Source organism: Lissotriton vulgaris, chromosome 8 (genome assembly GCF_964263255.1).
Source record: "Lissotriton vulgaris chromosome 8, aLisVul1.2, whole genome shotgun sequence".
Classification (NCBI taxonomy): Eukaryota; Metazoa; Chordata; class Amphibia; order Caudata; family Salamandridae; genus Lissotriton; species Lissotriton vulgaris.
The window spans coordinates 1,244,174,410-1,244,190,495 of NC_141696.1; the positions used below are offsets into that span (position 1 = coordinate 1,244,174,410).

Below are 16,086 nucleotides of genomic sequence, written 5' to 3' on the forward strand. Positions count from 1 at the left end.
TTGCACAGCAATGGGGAGCAAGCCAGCCGCCCCAATAGAGGAGGTGGGAAGAGGACCTAGACTGGTGCATGTATAGAAAAAAGTCAGTCGAATTGGCCAGAGGGTGCCCTGGGAAATGGAGAAAGGTGTGGGGAGTGTGGAATAACTACAGAGGTGACCTCTGTCTCCCACCTAGTCGACAGATCAACACTGAGACTCTTGAAACCCCCTGAGTTAATCAGTATAATAACTGTGACCTCAATTGAAATGTTAATTATGATACTGAGAAATGATGAAGTCGCTTGCTTGTAATCAATTGATGTGATTTTTGTCGAAACTGTTCAATAAAAAGAAATATTAAAAAAAAAACAAGGCCAGCTACGCCTACATTATGAAAAATGGAAACGTCTTACATGACGTGATCCCTCAGTCTGGGTTCCTTCTCAGACCATATCGGGTGCAGGTGAGACACCCCAGAAGGTTGCTTGAGGGCGCCATTAGGGAACCTCCTGTTGAGACCGGGAGAGTCATGGGAGACTCAGGCCCAGGGGCAGGAGTCACTGACAAGTCATTTTCGGAACTGTCGCTCTCTTCCTGGCCCTGAGTATCATCCATCACGGAGCCAGTAGCGTCTGTGTCCTTGGGCGACTCCCTCTGAGGGTGGAACCTCTTAAAGGGCGACACATTCCTAGTGACAGACTCTTGACCTCGCTGGGGTGTGATTTTAGGACCTCTCTGATGTGTGATGACCCAGGGCTATCGTTCATACAGCAATAGAAATTTGCCACTAGTGTTACAGTTCTACAGGAGCACAGAGTCACCCACTTTGAGGTCAGATGGCTGAGCTCCCCGTCTGCACCTGCCCTGATAATTTTGATGCTGCTGGTGGGCCTGAACACAATGCTCATCCAGTGCACCTGGCTGCCACAGCGGATGATGAGGAATGGAGTCAATGACCACTCGTCCCATGGATAGGTGCCCCGGAGCTCTTCCAGTTGTTGAGTGTGGAGTTTGGCAGTAAACTCGAAGGAAGGAAAAGATCGCCAGTTGTAGGGTTTGCTGGCGCGCATGGGCAATGCGGATGATCTTATTTAAAGTACGCATGAACCTCTCGGCTATGCCATTAGCTTGAGGCCACCTTGGTGTGATTTTCTTGTGAGTGATGAGAAGTGAGGAGAGATAGTTAGCCACCTCTTGTCCCTGGAAGGGAGGACCGTTGTCCGTTCTCAATTCCTTTATCAGCCCGTGAGTGGCCATCACTTTTTCCAGCTTGGAGACCACATCATGATCACTCAATGACAGAATCATTTCTACTTCAGGATACTTGGAGTGATCATCAATAGGCACAAACATGTACCTCCTGTCCGGGAGACTCCCAAAGTCCAGGCTGACACATGACCAGGGACAGCGAGGTCTAAGTTCTGTTAGTACTGGAGATGGCTGACTGGCTTCCCCTGTGGCCTGGCACCACTCACAGGATATCACCGCCTCCTCCACCTTTTCATCCATCAGAGAGAACCACACTTTGGTTCTCAATCAACTCTTTATTTTTACCATGCCTTGTTGTCTGGCATGGGTGAGTTCCATGACTCGGTTCGCCAAGGCGGTGGGGATGACTAGGCGAAGGCGTCTGAGAAGACATCCCATTGAGTCTTCATTCAATTCCTGTCTGACATGATACAAGCATTGCATGATCAGCCTCGCCTCCGGGGTGAGAGCCCCCCACTCCTTCTTGACATTCTGTCAGCGGTTATGTTTCATGATCTTCAGTGCTCTTTTGAGACACTTGTCTCGGCATGTTTTTTCCCCAGAACCTTTATGGACAGTGAAAGGGGCCATTCCAAATGTATTCCTCTGTGTCCTCCGCTTCAGCGTGGCCGCTCGGGGATGACGCAACAGGTAATCTGTCAGATTCAGCGACACCAGATGGTATTTCACCTGACAGTTGTATTCCTGCAACTGGAGCATCCATTTTTCAATTTGAGGGGGTGGTTTGGTAGCAGTGCCTGCAAACAGTGGAAGGGGAGGCTTGTGGTCGGTCGGTCGCCACGAGGAAAGGATGTCCATACACATATAAGTGGAAGTGGTGACAGCCCCAATGAATGGCGATTGCCTCCCCTTGATTTGGGAATATCTTTGAGTGACAAAGAGCAACTGGTGAAGGCCACCGGAGCCCAATCCTCATCTACATGGCTTCTCTGCAACAGAACAGCTCCTAGCCCCTTTAGGCCAGCATCCACGGCAACCATGGTTAGCTTCCACGAGTCAAAGTAGGCCAAGGTGGTGATGGAGGTAAGAGCATCTTTGATCGCCTGAAACAGTGTTTCTTGTTCTGGGCCCCAGGCCCAGGGGACAGACCCTTTCTGAGCTCCCTTAGGGGCTGTGTGAAGGTGGTGAGGTATTGGATGAACCGGCCACAATAGTTGACCATGCCAGGAAGCTCCTTACTTCTGTTACTGTGGCGGGAGCAGGCGCCTCTTCGATGTTGCGCACCTTGTCAGGGTCAGGGGTTATGCCTAATGCCGAGATGATGTATCCAAAGAACTGGAGTTTTTGTTTGAGGAACTCGCATTTGTTGGGGTGAAGGTTGAGTCATGCCTCTTGAATTCTCTGGAGTACTTTGCTCAGTCGAGTGTTGTGCCCGCAATGGTTTTACCGTAGATGAGAATGTCATCACTGACATTCACGACTCCTGGAAGGTCTATCAGCAGTTCTCGAATGGTGTTTTGAAACACCTCAGCGGCGCTTGACACGCCGAAGCTCAGGCAGGTAGGTCTCCTCAGGCCTACATGGGTGGAGAAGGTTGTGATATATCTCGATTCTTCATTGAGCACTAGTTGCCGATATCCTGATCGTCGGAGAACCAACACGCTCCGCTCAGTTCCCCAATGAGGTCGCCTACTGTGGGAGTAAGATGTCTTTCCCTTTTAATGGCAGCATTGGGCAGATTAATGCCTACGCAGATCCTCACTTCTCCAGGCTGCTTCATCTTTTGGGTGACAACGATGGGGGGACACCAACTGTGTTGGTCCCGTCATCTTCTCAATGATCCAGGCAGCCTCCAGTTTGGCCAGCTCCTTCTCAACCAATGGTCTCAGGTGGAAGGCAATTTGTGTCTGTCTCGGGGCTTCTGGCTGCACCATGTGGGCTATGTGCAAATGTATTTCCTTCCCCTTCAGTCGTCCGATGCCCTCGAAGACTGCCAGGAATTTGGCCAAGATGTGCTGAACAGTCTCGTAGGTGACGATTTCCAGGTCTTCCACTGCCCTACAACCAGCAGCATGCCATGCCCATCCTCGGCAACATAGATCTGTGACACTATGGAATTAGAGCCATTTGACAGAGTTGCTTTGAATCTTCCTCGCATTACCAGCGGCTGATTTTGGCCGTATGCAAATCCTTCAGTTGTTCCAGCGTTCAAGGGCGGAGCTTGCTTCAAAGCCTCACAGTGGCTTTTGTGATCTCTGTAGTGTGGAGAGTGTATCCTCCCCATCATCCAGCTGCGTAGTTTCCTGTAAAAGGACTAGGATTAGCTGGGTGCTTGCGCTGATGGTGGTGCTGTTCAGTTGCCCTCCACCTGGGATCCTAGTGGTTGCCCTGTGTGACTGCTGGTTGCCCTGACTGTGTGACTGCTTGCTTTTGCCAGTGAGCAAGTGGCAAGTGCTGATGCTCACTCTAGGGCAGGAGGGGCCCCGTGTCTCAGTGGGGCACGGCGCGTGCAGGACTAGCACTCACCTCAGCAATGAAACGTGCACACTCTGTTAGCTCACTGACACTGACAATGTACCCACTAGAGCTGGGCAGCACTGACGTTGTCTCCGGTACCTCTCTGGAGCATGCTGCAGCGATCTCACTGGAACACAGCCGCTCCCATATGAACGCCATGGCACAAGCATGCGTGAGTTGGCGGAGGGTGGGAAATAACATGGATTAATTTAAAGTGTATAGGTGCAAATGTGGATATAGACATGTTCCAGCAGGTGTGGAATGGGTCATGAAATAAAATTAGATGGGAGAATATGCCTCTACAAAAACAGTGCTATATACATCAGAGATTCACCCAGGAGTGTAGTGGGTAAAATCAGAAACTTTGTATAAACAAGCGTTAGCAAAGCCCAAATCTCTGGCTTTGTCAGTGCTTGTTTTGTTTTGGTATAGCTTTTTAAAATCTTTATTGTTGGGGATGTTGCTGATCCCTAATCAATTAAAACCAAAAAATGGTTTTGGTCGAAAAAGCACACATTGCCATAACAGTTCCTGGTACTAAAAGGCACTACTCTGGGCCTGATTTAGAACTCAGGGGAAGGGTTATTCCGTCACAACGGTCACGGATATCGCAACTTACGAAATATAAATCCCATTAAATATAATGGGATTTATATTTCGGCAGACGGGATATCTAAAATCTATTACCTTTGTGACAGAGTAACCCCTCCACCGAGATCCAGGTCAGGCCCTTTGTGTGTCAGTGTGTTTATTGTGAAAGGGCAGATGCAGTCATTCACAGTTAACCAATGACTTTAATGGGCTGGCCCAGGGCCCTGTGCTTTAGGCTTCTGTGAGTGGAAGGAAAAATGTGAATGACACAATAAACAGATAAATGTATGAAAAGGGCCAATTTACAGCCCTATATGAAAGCATGTTATACATCTACTTTTTAGTAAAATTCCAAGATATTGGCTAATGCTAGTCCTAAAGAGCATACATCCAGACCCACACTCAGAGGTACAATATAAGTGTGAGATCTGATGACTAAAAAGTGTTCTGTAAGAAAACAGGCAGGACATTAGGTAGAGTAGAGGGGCCCTGCACTCTGACTGTTCTTAATATGTACACCCCTGTATGAGGATGTAAAGCAATTTCATGAAAGGACATACTTTAGGCTAATTTTATCTGTTTTTCTTGCTCCTTCCATATTTTCCCTTTCCATTCTTGGTTACTGATGCCCACAAAGATAATACTATAATGCAACATCTGACGATGCAGAACAGCTGGAATAATCTGTTACATCTTGCTTTGTCATAGCCTTCCAGCCTTTAGTCTGTCTTCTGCGGGCAGCCTGTAGTCTGTCTTCTGCGGGCAGCCTGTAGTCTGTCTTCTGCGGGCAGCCTGTAGTCTGTCTTCTACGGGCAGCCTGTAGTTTGTCTTCTGCAGGCAGCCTGTAGTCTGTCCTCTGCGGGCAGCCTGTAGTCTGTCTTCTGCGGGCAGCCTGTAGTGTGTCTTCTGCAGGCAGCTGACTTATAGTGAAGCCTTTCCTCTGAGCCCTGTGCTTAGCTTCTTTTACTGTGCTTTAGTACTTGGAAACATTGGACTGCAGCCACAGTAGGAGCTGCTGCTCAGCACCTTCCTATCTGTCAGGGTTGGCATGGGTTCTGAAAGCAGCCATTACCTGTTTGTATTTATATCTGCTGACCTTTGGAGTTTTCGCTTGAATCTAATGAATAATTTAATTTAAGATTAAACTTTTTCCATTCTTCCCTTTCAACATTCCACAAACCAGTAAACGATTCTTAGAAGAGCTGCAGGGAAATGTCAATACCACAAAATCACGATCTAAGGTGCACTCCTTAGCTTTTCGCACATCAGAAAATAAATAGTTTAACTCATTCAACAAGCTAGGGGTCGGACATTAAAAAAAAAAATTCATTTTCTTATTTTTCTCTCCACAAAACACTATGTTACATGGGCCAATCTCAACTGGAAATATTCACAGAAATAAAAGCGGAGCTTTTGTAATGGCGGCAGCATGACAGCAAGCATCCAGAGAGAGGGAGGGAACATGTAATCGAACTATAATATTATTATGAAACACTTGTAGAGCGTGTAGCTACCCATAGGCGTCCCAGAGATGATAGTGTTGCACAGAAACATCTAAAGGTTATTTGGAGCCTCTATTTATGGGAGAGGGAATTCCATAACTTGGCCGCATTATAAGAAAAAGAGCGCCCTCCAAATCTTTCTCTTCTAACTGAGGGTACTATGTCCAGCTACACGTTAGAAAAATGCAGGGTTCTTCGTGGGAGGTATAACAAAAGCAAGGAGCGGGAAATCTGAGGTCCCTTGCCCCACAGTGCCTTGTGGGCAATACACAACGATTTGAGCGTAATCCTCTTCACGACAGGGAGCCAATGAAGGGAGGTCAACGCTTGTCGAGCGGATTGGTTCCTAGGTAGATTAAACAACAGTCCTGGACCACCTGAAGTTTCCTTATTGTGATCTTTTGAACACCAAGGTAGAGAGAGTTCCTATAATTCAGGCAAGAAAGAATGAGAGCCTGGACGATAAGCCTCTTTGCGTAAGGAGGAAGAAGAGGACAAATATTCTGCAGCATTCTAAGCATGCCGTAGCAAGTGGCGGCCAACCTCTCTGACTGATTGTCAAATTTCAGGGCATTATCCAGCCAAATACCCAGGGTTTTAATGATGGTTTTGGAGGGGGGAGGAGGACCTAAACAACTTGGCATGTCCAGTCTCAGACCTGGATTTATATTACTGCCAAGGAACATAAGCTCAGTTTTTTCTCCATTAAGCTTGACACAGGAGTGTTCCATCCACTTAGATACTTTTTCAAGACATGGGCCCAGAGAGAAAAAAGGGGAGTCATGGCTTTGAGTCAAGGAGAAAACAAGTTGTGTATCATCAGTGTATGTAACTACTGATATTCCAATGGGTAGGAGGATATCTGCAAATGGCAATAGCAGCTGCAACAGGGCAGTGGCGGGGAGAGGGGTGTTCAAAAAAGAAAAGTGGGAGGAAAAATAAAGAAAAACGCACTTACTTTCCTGGAGGCCGGCTCTCCTCTGGCCTCCCCGTTCACGACGCAGGAAAAGAAAGCAACCGGGGTCACCTTAGCCAATCACAACGCTGCAATGCAGCGTTTTGATTGGTCTGATTGCCCTGGTGCGGCGCTAAGTCGGGGACAGTGAGCCTAGGCATGCTTCTCACCACGCTGTGTAATGCAGCCTGGTGGGGAACATGCAAAGTGCGCATGACTGTTTAGCCGGTCCATGATGGCCGGCCCAAAAAAAATCATGCGCACTTTAGAGTGTGCTCTCCACTCCTCTCTCTGCTCTGTGGCCAGCACAGGCCCGTCCACCAGCACCTTTACAGAGCCAGACAATAAAATTAAAATGATAACATTGTTATTATCATTTTATTTTTTCTATGAGGCGACGCTCCACTGCCTTTTTAAAAAAGTTTTTTTTTTAAAGGAGTTTTATATAGCGCGAACTTGACCCAAATCGGGTATCACAGCGCTTTACATTGCACCAGTTGCATTACATGAGGATACATTAATTTTTGTTAGGAACGGGGAGATTAAGTGATTTGCCCAGAATCACAGGATGTTAAGCGTCATTGTGGAGACTCAAACCCAGTTCCCCCAGATTTGAGGTTGACCGCCCTAGCCGTTAGGCCAACCCCTCTCCCCTTTGAGGAGGAGATACGACTGGCAAGTGGCCTCATATATATAATAAACAAAGTAGGGCTCAGGAATAAGCCCTGAGATACACCACATTTTAGGGGGAAAATATCTGACAGAGAGCCTTCTTCAAAAACCTGAAAAGTCCTATCTTTAAGAAAGGACCGTAGACAGGAAAATGCTCTTCAGGTAATTCCAGCCTTCACGAGTCTTTTCACAAGGATGTCATAGGTTACAGTGTTGAATGCTGAGCTTAAGTCGAGTAGGATAGTGATGGCTGACCTCCTTGATCAAGCAGTCTCTTAGATTCTCCGACCACTGCCAATAATGCAGTCCCTGTGCCATGGTAGGGTCAGAATCTGGTCTGGGTGGGGTGCAATAACTTATGCCCCCACCAGAACCTCTGGCTCTTGTATCTAGTGGTTGTATGGAAGGCTGGAACATTTTGAAGACTTCATGAAAGGGTTACAGATGATCGGGGGCATGGCTGTTTATTTTGGCGCTGATGGTATTGTGTCCCTTTGTGGGTTCTGAAACCGCATTGTTGGTAGGTGGCAATGTGGGGCGTTTGGTACATCCACAGGAAATTCTGAACTGTCACTAGTCCTTTTCATTGTGTTTCACACAGAGCAGCAGGGGTTTGATGAGAGTCCTCATATACCTTTCTACTTTCCCATTGGCTTGAGGTCAACACTGGGTGATCTTTCAATGAATGATGCTCATGGTTTCAAGGCATATTTGATATTCAGCCCCATTGCAGTGGGTGTCAGATGTATGTTTGTAATCACAACATTAGGGATGCCAACAGTAGCAATAATCTTCTATAATTTGGGTCAGACGCTTGTAAACGATGTTGAGGCAATGACTCTGTGAACGCATCTATAAGGGCGAACTCAAAATCTGGTACTATGCAAAAGTCCACGATGAGGTCCATTCACAGGGTCTTGTATTGGTCTTCAGTTATTATGGGATCTAGGTGATCCCTGTCCCCGTATCTGGACTAAGCAGGCATTCATGGATAATTTGTTCAAAAGCCTTGACACACTTGCTGGGTCACACTGGATCCTAACAAGTGGGAGATCACAACCATGCACTCTTCAAGCACAAGAACTTCAACTGTGGTGCATAGTTTGTTGCATAGTCTTCAGACCGCCACCAGAGTGTTTCGACTCTCCTGGTCATAGTAATTTGAAAAAATCCCCTCGCTATCATAGTATTGAAGGAGGGGCCACTTCACCAAGGGGCCCTGAAATAATGGTGAGCTGGTCTATCCATATGTGCCACCGAGAGCTGCAGAGGCAGATTCTGCCAACTCACTGAATGATGGTAGTGGCATGGGTGTCTCATTCAGGTGGTGGTAAGATTGACTGGCTTGGCGCCGCCATGTGCCTGTGGCGTAGCTGAGCCTAGGACAGCTATAACTGCCTGAATGACAGTGCCATTTTGATCATTGCCTCTCATGTTGACAGCTCCTCAGTTAGGCGTGCGTTTTATGGACAGCGAGATGACAAACAAGAAGACCCAAATATATATCTACCCAGCATTCATTAGCTTTGCTTATGACCCTCTTTACCAATTCTTTCATAGAGCAGCTGCTTTGCAACAGCTCACCCAGTCAATAAAGGTTTAGTTTTTTCTTCTTCGGCTGGCTAGCTCCATGTCTCCACTCACAATGCAATTTCCCCCTCCTCTTTTCCCCTCATACTCAGGCAGTTCAAGGCTACAACTCTGGAGAACTTTTCTTTAAAGAAATTAAAGGAAGGTTGTTTTCAGTAGTTCCCATCCAGTTGACCTCTGGGTGTAAACGGCTCAAACTACCAATGTGGGAAGTGCATTCCAGATATTGGAGAGGTAATTAATGAGATGCAGAATGAGAGTTCTAAAGACATCTGTGTTTTTGCAGTTGCTGGGGATTTCCTTAGAAGGGTGAGAACTTAACAGGCCACATTTTTGGCTACATTATTTAGAAAACAGAAAATGTATATTGTGAAGCACACATTCATCTCTTGGGGTATATGTGTTGGCACCCAACTCAATGGAGCCGATTTTATTGACCTCAGAAGGAGAAAAAATTTAGCTCTGAAAATAAAGGTACATTTAATGAGATTGAAGTAAGAGATCATCTCAGTCAAAAACATTGTACACAACCTTATACAAATGAGAACAGTGGAATATTGAGAGCTCCATTGAAGACAATGGAGTCGCTCCAAGCTTATAATGGCTCGTAAACGCCTGGAGACTCAACATTCCAATGTTTGTTTTTATGTTTCTCCCTTTTTAATTAGGAACATTCTACCCTTAGTTGGAGGACTGTTCTAATAGCTTGATGGCCCTTCTGCCTAGATAAAGTTCCTCTCCTTCGTTATAGGCCATTGCCTTGGGTTCAGGGCCTTTAACAACCAGTTTAATGCTGTGGTTGTAGATTATTTGTGGAGCACTAGGACCCTATAGACGGAGAGAAGGCAGGATGTGTGGAAATAAGCCTGTAACCATAAAGGGAGTGGTTAGATAGATAGTAGTGGGGGACAGAGAAGTAAGGTTGAACCAGGATGAGCTCTGCATAAGAATAATTAGAACATTGGAATTTTGGTTACTCCATTGAAAACAATGGAGTGCTCTGGGCTTATAATGGCTGGTATAAGACTGGAGCTCCAACATTCCATGTCTCTTTGTTCACAGCTCTGGCTGTGAACAAAGGCTTCAGGGAGCCTGGGGGGATTTCAATCCCCTTGCACTCCCTGAAGGCTTTGTTTTTATTTGTTATAACATTCTGCCCTCTAGTGGCAGAATTTCGAATAGCCTTGTAGCCCTTCGTAGCAGGGCTATACCAGCTGTCCTGCTGCCTTGTTAAAGTCAGCAGCAGCGCGTCCTGATAGCGCACAATGAATCTGTAGCCTGACGTGAATTTGGGAGCCCACCCGGGTCACATGCACCTGCTGTGGACTTAGAGACTGCTGTGCAGAACGAGTCTTCGGGAGCCCACTCCTGTCGCGTTCACTTACTGAGAAACCAGAGATTCCTGTTATGATGCAACTTCGGGAGCCCACACCTGTTGCGTACACTTATAGCCTTATAGCCCTTCGTAGCAGGGCTATACCGGCTATTAAAGTCCTGCTGCCTTGTTAAAGTCCTTCGCCTGTGGCTCGGGTCTTTAACGCTGCAGTGGGCCTTCAATAGCCGGTATAGCCCGCTACGGTGGGCTATAAGGCTATATTATAAACAAAGTTCATCATTACCTTAAATGTGTGTGGTCCTTTCTTGGGCGAACACGACAACTGGTGACGAGGGTGGACACGACACCCTACGACTGTGCACACATTTGTGCCTTCTGGTCCTTTCAGCTGAGGCATGGTGCTTCTGGCAAGGAACACTTCAGCAGCAGCAGTGCGTCCCGATAGCGCACAGTGAATCTGGAGCCTGACGTGAATTTGGGAGCCCACCCGGGTCGCATGCGCCTGCTGTGGACTGGGAGACTGCTGTGCAGGACTAGTCTTCGGGAGCCCACTCCTAACGCGTTCACCTACTGAGGAACCAGAGATTCCTGTCATGATGCAACTTCGGGAGCCCAAGCTTGTTGGGTACACTTCTGGGAGTCAGTATGTTTTCTCTGCGGTGACTGGAGCCCAGTCTGCCAGTTGTTTTCCCCTGGCAGTCATCTTGGAGTCAGGCAGCTCCTCCTAAGAACATTGAGAGATGACGGGCATTTTGAGGTAAGGTGCCATTTAAATACTGCTTTTCTGTGCAACTGGTGTGTTTCTTACTGCCTACAACTACTGATATTGCAAAATCCTCACTCCAAACAACTTTTTCTACATGTGCAAATTATGTGCAACAGTTATCCAGTGCCTTTACATCACCACCTCAAATTGTATTGCACATACCTGCACATACCTGGTGGCTTACCTACCAGCCACCTCCTCCAGGATATCAGTTAGCTCCCTCCCAGTGCTAATGAACGGACTAGTTTACTTCTGCCAGGGACATGTCTACGTCACAGACCTCGACGGGACACACTGGTCTTAATGAAGACGGGGCCATGTTGGAGTTGCCTGGCTCTTCGTCACATGTTGTGCACAAATCAGCCATGCTGGGAGTTGCATTCCTGCACCCACCAGAACCTCTGGCTCTCGTATCTGGTGGTTGTATGGAAGGTTGGAAGATTTTGAAGACTTCATGAAAGGGTTACAAGTCTCTAACGCAGATCAACAGCACCGTGACCTATGCAATCTCATCGGAAAAGAAGTTGGTCAGATCATCAAGTAACTTCAGGCAGATGTCACTTCCTCCTATCAAGATGTTCGTGAGGCACTTAACAGGAAATTCCTTCACATATGGAATATTGATTATGAATGCTACACCTTCAATTTGGCCTCCCAGGAGAAAGATGAATCCATGGGAGAATTTATTTCACGACTCAAACGTTTAGCAAGCTACTGTGCTTTTGCCACCTTCATGACTGAAGATGCCCTTTGTGAATGAATGACATCTTGTAATGCGCAACTTAGCCCAAGGGCATCAAGGCGCCTAAATGATAGTACTGCTTGTGATATGGACCAATAACAGGATTACAGATAGGCCTCTGTAAAGAGCAATGTTTTTAGTGCTTTACAAAAAAGCAAGATGGATGATTGTCCTTTAAGTTCGGGGGGAAGAGTATTCCACATCCTTGGGGCAAGGGAGGAGAAGGCCCTCCCTCCCCACCTGGCTTTAAAGGCCCGGGGGACAGACAGAAGGTTTTTATTGGAAGAGCGAAGAGCTCTGCTAGGGGAGTAAGGGGAAAGAAGGGACCTTATGCCTTCTGAACCTGCGCCATACAAAGCCCCATGGGTGAGGCATAGGAACTTAAAAGAGATCCTAGCCTGGATAGGTAGCCAGTGCAAGTTCTTCCTGGCTAGAGAGGCTGAGGAGAATTGAAAGAGAAAGGCCCCCAGGACCCCACATCAGTAACATGATCACGCTGTTGAATGGGTGAAAATCTTTTTCATGTTAGACCTTAACAAGGGTTATCACCAAGCTTGAACTCCATGAAAGTTCACGATATAGCACCACTTTTTCAAATCATCAATGCCTATTTAGATATAAATGTCTCAGCTTTCATGAGCCACTGAGAATTTCCAAGAAGCGATCAGGAGGGTGATTTGACATATTCCCAACACCCTTAACTACAGTGATGACATCCTTGTGTTTGGCACTACTGTCCAGGAACACAACAAAGCACTGGATCAGGTATATCACGCACTCCTGGAAGAAAAATCAAACACTCAACAAAGACAAGTGTGAATTTCACAGATCCACTTTGAAATGTTATGGACACATCTTTTCAAGTGACGGAATGAGACCGGACCCTGAAAACATCACAGCTCTGAATGACACAGCTTATTCTCGAGATCCCGGAGATATTCAGTCATTTTTTGTAATGGCTAGCTACTGCGCGCACTATCAGCAATCAATCCCCTTCTTGAGTTTACAAAACAAGGTTAAGCATTCAAATGGTCAGCAAGATGTGCTCAAGCGTTTCACTCAATCAAGACCTCTGTTGAGACGGTCAGCAGTCTTGCATACTTAAATCCTCGTCAGAAGACGAAAATTACTGTGGATGGTAGTCCTGTGGGACTTGGAGCCATATTAGCACAATATGACAAGGAAGGTGATCAAAGACACATAGTAGCTAATGCCAGCTGCAGTGTAACCAATACTGAGAGAGCATACTCACAGCGAGGGAAGGAAAGCTTGGCAGTTGTCTGGGCCTGCGAGCACTCTCACATATTCATCTACGGGAAACATTTTATGCTCATTATGGACCATTAAGCTCAAATAACCATATTCGTAACTCACGGGCAAAAATGACAGCCAGGATCAAGAAATGGGGGATCTGTCTCCAATAATACACATATACAATAATTCCCAAGCCTAGAAAAGCAGCAAATCTGGTTGATTACATGTCAATGCACCCCAGGGCATCTTCCAGTATGAAACAATCTCTAGCAGAGGGATACATCCATTTTGTCATTTCTCAAGGAAAACCACATGTGGTTACCCTTGACACCATCCTTGAAGCCGCTGTAGCAGATAGCACTTTACACAAAATTATACACAGCATTTGAACAAACAGGTGGAGACACTTGCAAGAGCCCAAAAGTGATCAACACATTGACATTACAGAACTAACTTCCTTTCGACACAAAGGACGAATTGACCATTTCCAAAAATGGACTCCTACTAAGGGACAAGAAGATTGTCATTCCAAAATGTTGTGTCCTAAGCCGACGATACTCAACTGGTGGTGTCCTTTACACAGGCACAGGAGAAGGCAGCCTTCAATTTTGTGACCTGCCTGAAAGATCTTGAGTCTTGGATGGCGAAAAACTGCCTCAAATTGAATGGCAACAAGCCTGTGGTGCTTGTGATAGGGAAAGCACCATCAGTATTGTCGTCGGCATGGTGGCCTCAGACATTGGGTCCCACCCCCACGCCTACTGCAGCCAGGAAAACCATGGTGCTTGCCCTGGTGACATCGCTTCTGGATTATGGGAACGTACTGTATCTGGGAGCAAATGCTAAATGCTTTCAGAGACTTCAACGTATCCAGAACGCAGCAGCATGCCTGGTCTTAATGTTTGCTAAAAGAACCTCTTCTAAGAGGGCCTTAGCCGCTCTACACTGGCTTCTGATTAGGGAGAGAGTTTTGTTCAAGGTTCTGTGTGTGAGCCATCGGAAGGGCCCCACCTACCTGCATGACCTATTAACTCCCTATTCCCCGACCCTTCAACTAAGATCTAGCGGGACGGGGCAGGTGTGTACTCCTCCCATCAGGAGAGCAAGGATAGGGGGTCGCTCTTTCCGCTATTTGGCAGCGCAGCAGTGGAACAAACTTCCTCAGGGCCTCTGGCTGGAGGTCTTGGAGACCATTTTCCGGAAAGAACTGAAAACTCATCTCTTTACCTCTGATTAGACACCCCCCCCCGTTAGGTCTTCTCTTTCTGCTCCCCCCCTTGAGACTCCGGTTGTAGTTTGCACCACAGCGCAGGGACACACTAGCCTAGTGTAACCATGCGCTTTACAAATGTGTTTATTATTATTATTATTATTATTATTTAAAACATCTGCATCAAGGAGGCATTAACCTGGCACACGAAGGGCACAGAGGCATAGTGGCTACTAGAATGGCATTTGGTGAACGGGTTTTGTTCCGCTCCCTTGATCAGATGGTCATAACCACACTGAAAGACAGTCCACGATGTCAACATGTAGCAGTGGACTTCGTTGGTCCTTTACAATCAAGCAAATACATTATTAATGGATGAGTATTCCTGATCCCTTATTGCCAAGATCATCCAGTAAAGCGGCCACCACCATACCAGTATTGGATGAAATCTTTCCAGCATGGGGAATAACTAAAGTGGTTAAAACGGACAATGGTCCTCCATTCAGCGGACATGAGTTTGCTGAATTGGCTAGCCACCTCAACTTTCAACATCGGAAAACAACTCCCATGTGGTCACATGCCAGTGAGATGGTGGGGAGGTTTATGTGTGAGATTTATTTTAGTGTTATTCTATAAGGAAACATTACCTACCTGTAGTCATAGCTCTGCATCACAGGAATCTTCATTGAAGTCATAAACCTTGAATAATTCCATCCTGTTTGGGCGGACCCTGAAATACCTTCTTCAATATACATATCTCAAGAATCCAGGAAAAAGACATTGAAGAAAGTTCATCACTGAAAATCATTTACCATATAGTCACAGTGTAGACTGTCAGAGATGTATTTTCCTTGTGCATACTGGATGAGAAAAAACTGTAAAAAGATAGACTAATAAAGCCTTTAAACGTGCAACACTTTGTGATAGAAAAAAGGCTGCATGTAAGTAACAAACATCACAAGAAGGAAAAAACAGCCTGATAGGCTATCACTGAGAAGCTTAAAAAGGGACCTGAACCTTTAAGGATCCCAGAAGGTACCACATCCCACCATGCACTACAGTATAAACTCTGACAGCCGGGGAGGAAGGAGGGTTCATGACTTCAATGAAGATTCCAAGAATACAGAACTATGACTACAGGTATGTAACTTTTCCTTCTGCATCGTAGGATCTTCATTGATAGTCGTAGACCTTGAAAAGAGTAGCAAGCTGAGAGAAAAAAACAACAATAATGTGCCTGTCAAGTAACTGCATGCTATGTATCGGCAATGTGCATTCTTTAAGTTGCACTCTAATGAATTGGGAGTTCAGGCCCATAAGGAAAAAAATATCTATTTCAACAGATTTTTCAAAGTTTCTAATCCAAATTTCCACTCGGCCCGAGTATCACTGTATAGACAGTAAAGCCTTGTAAATGTTTGTAAAGACCCCCAAGTAGCTGCTTTACAAATGTCTAAGATTGGAACCTGTCTTATCCAAACTGTGGCTGCTGCCTTTCCCCTTGAAGAATGAGGTTTTTGAGCTTTTTTTCTAATTGGGTAGCACAAAAAGATACATGAGACTATGCTACAGGGTCACATGTTATTACTTACCTGTGGTAATGTTCTCCTTTATCTCCCCCTTCTAGGAAAGAGCAGTGCCATACAGGTAGTACAACTTATGTGCGGTATATAAACTGATACTAATCATTAGATCATGTTTTGTAGATTGTAGTTTTTTACTAGGTCCTGAAGAATTACAGTAAATGTACTAGAAGCGAGAAA

At 46.1% G+C, this 16,086-nt stretch overlaps 1 protein-coding gene across 1 annotated transcript in view; it reads right to left on the bottom strand.

Moving 5' to 3' along the window:
* Nucleotides 1-16,086, bottom strand: part of MTUS2 (microtubule associated scaffold protein 2) — a 1,086,829-nt gene that overhangs the window by 414,964 nt on the left and 655,779 nt on the right. The gene's annotated exons all lie outside the window — the stretch shown is intronic.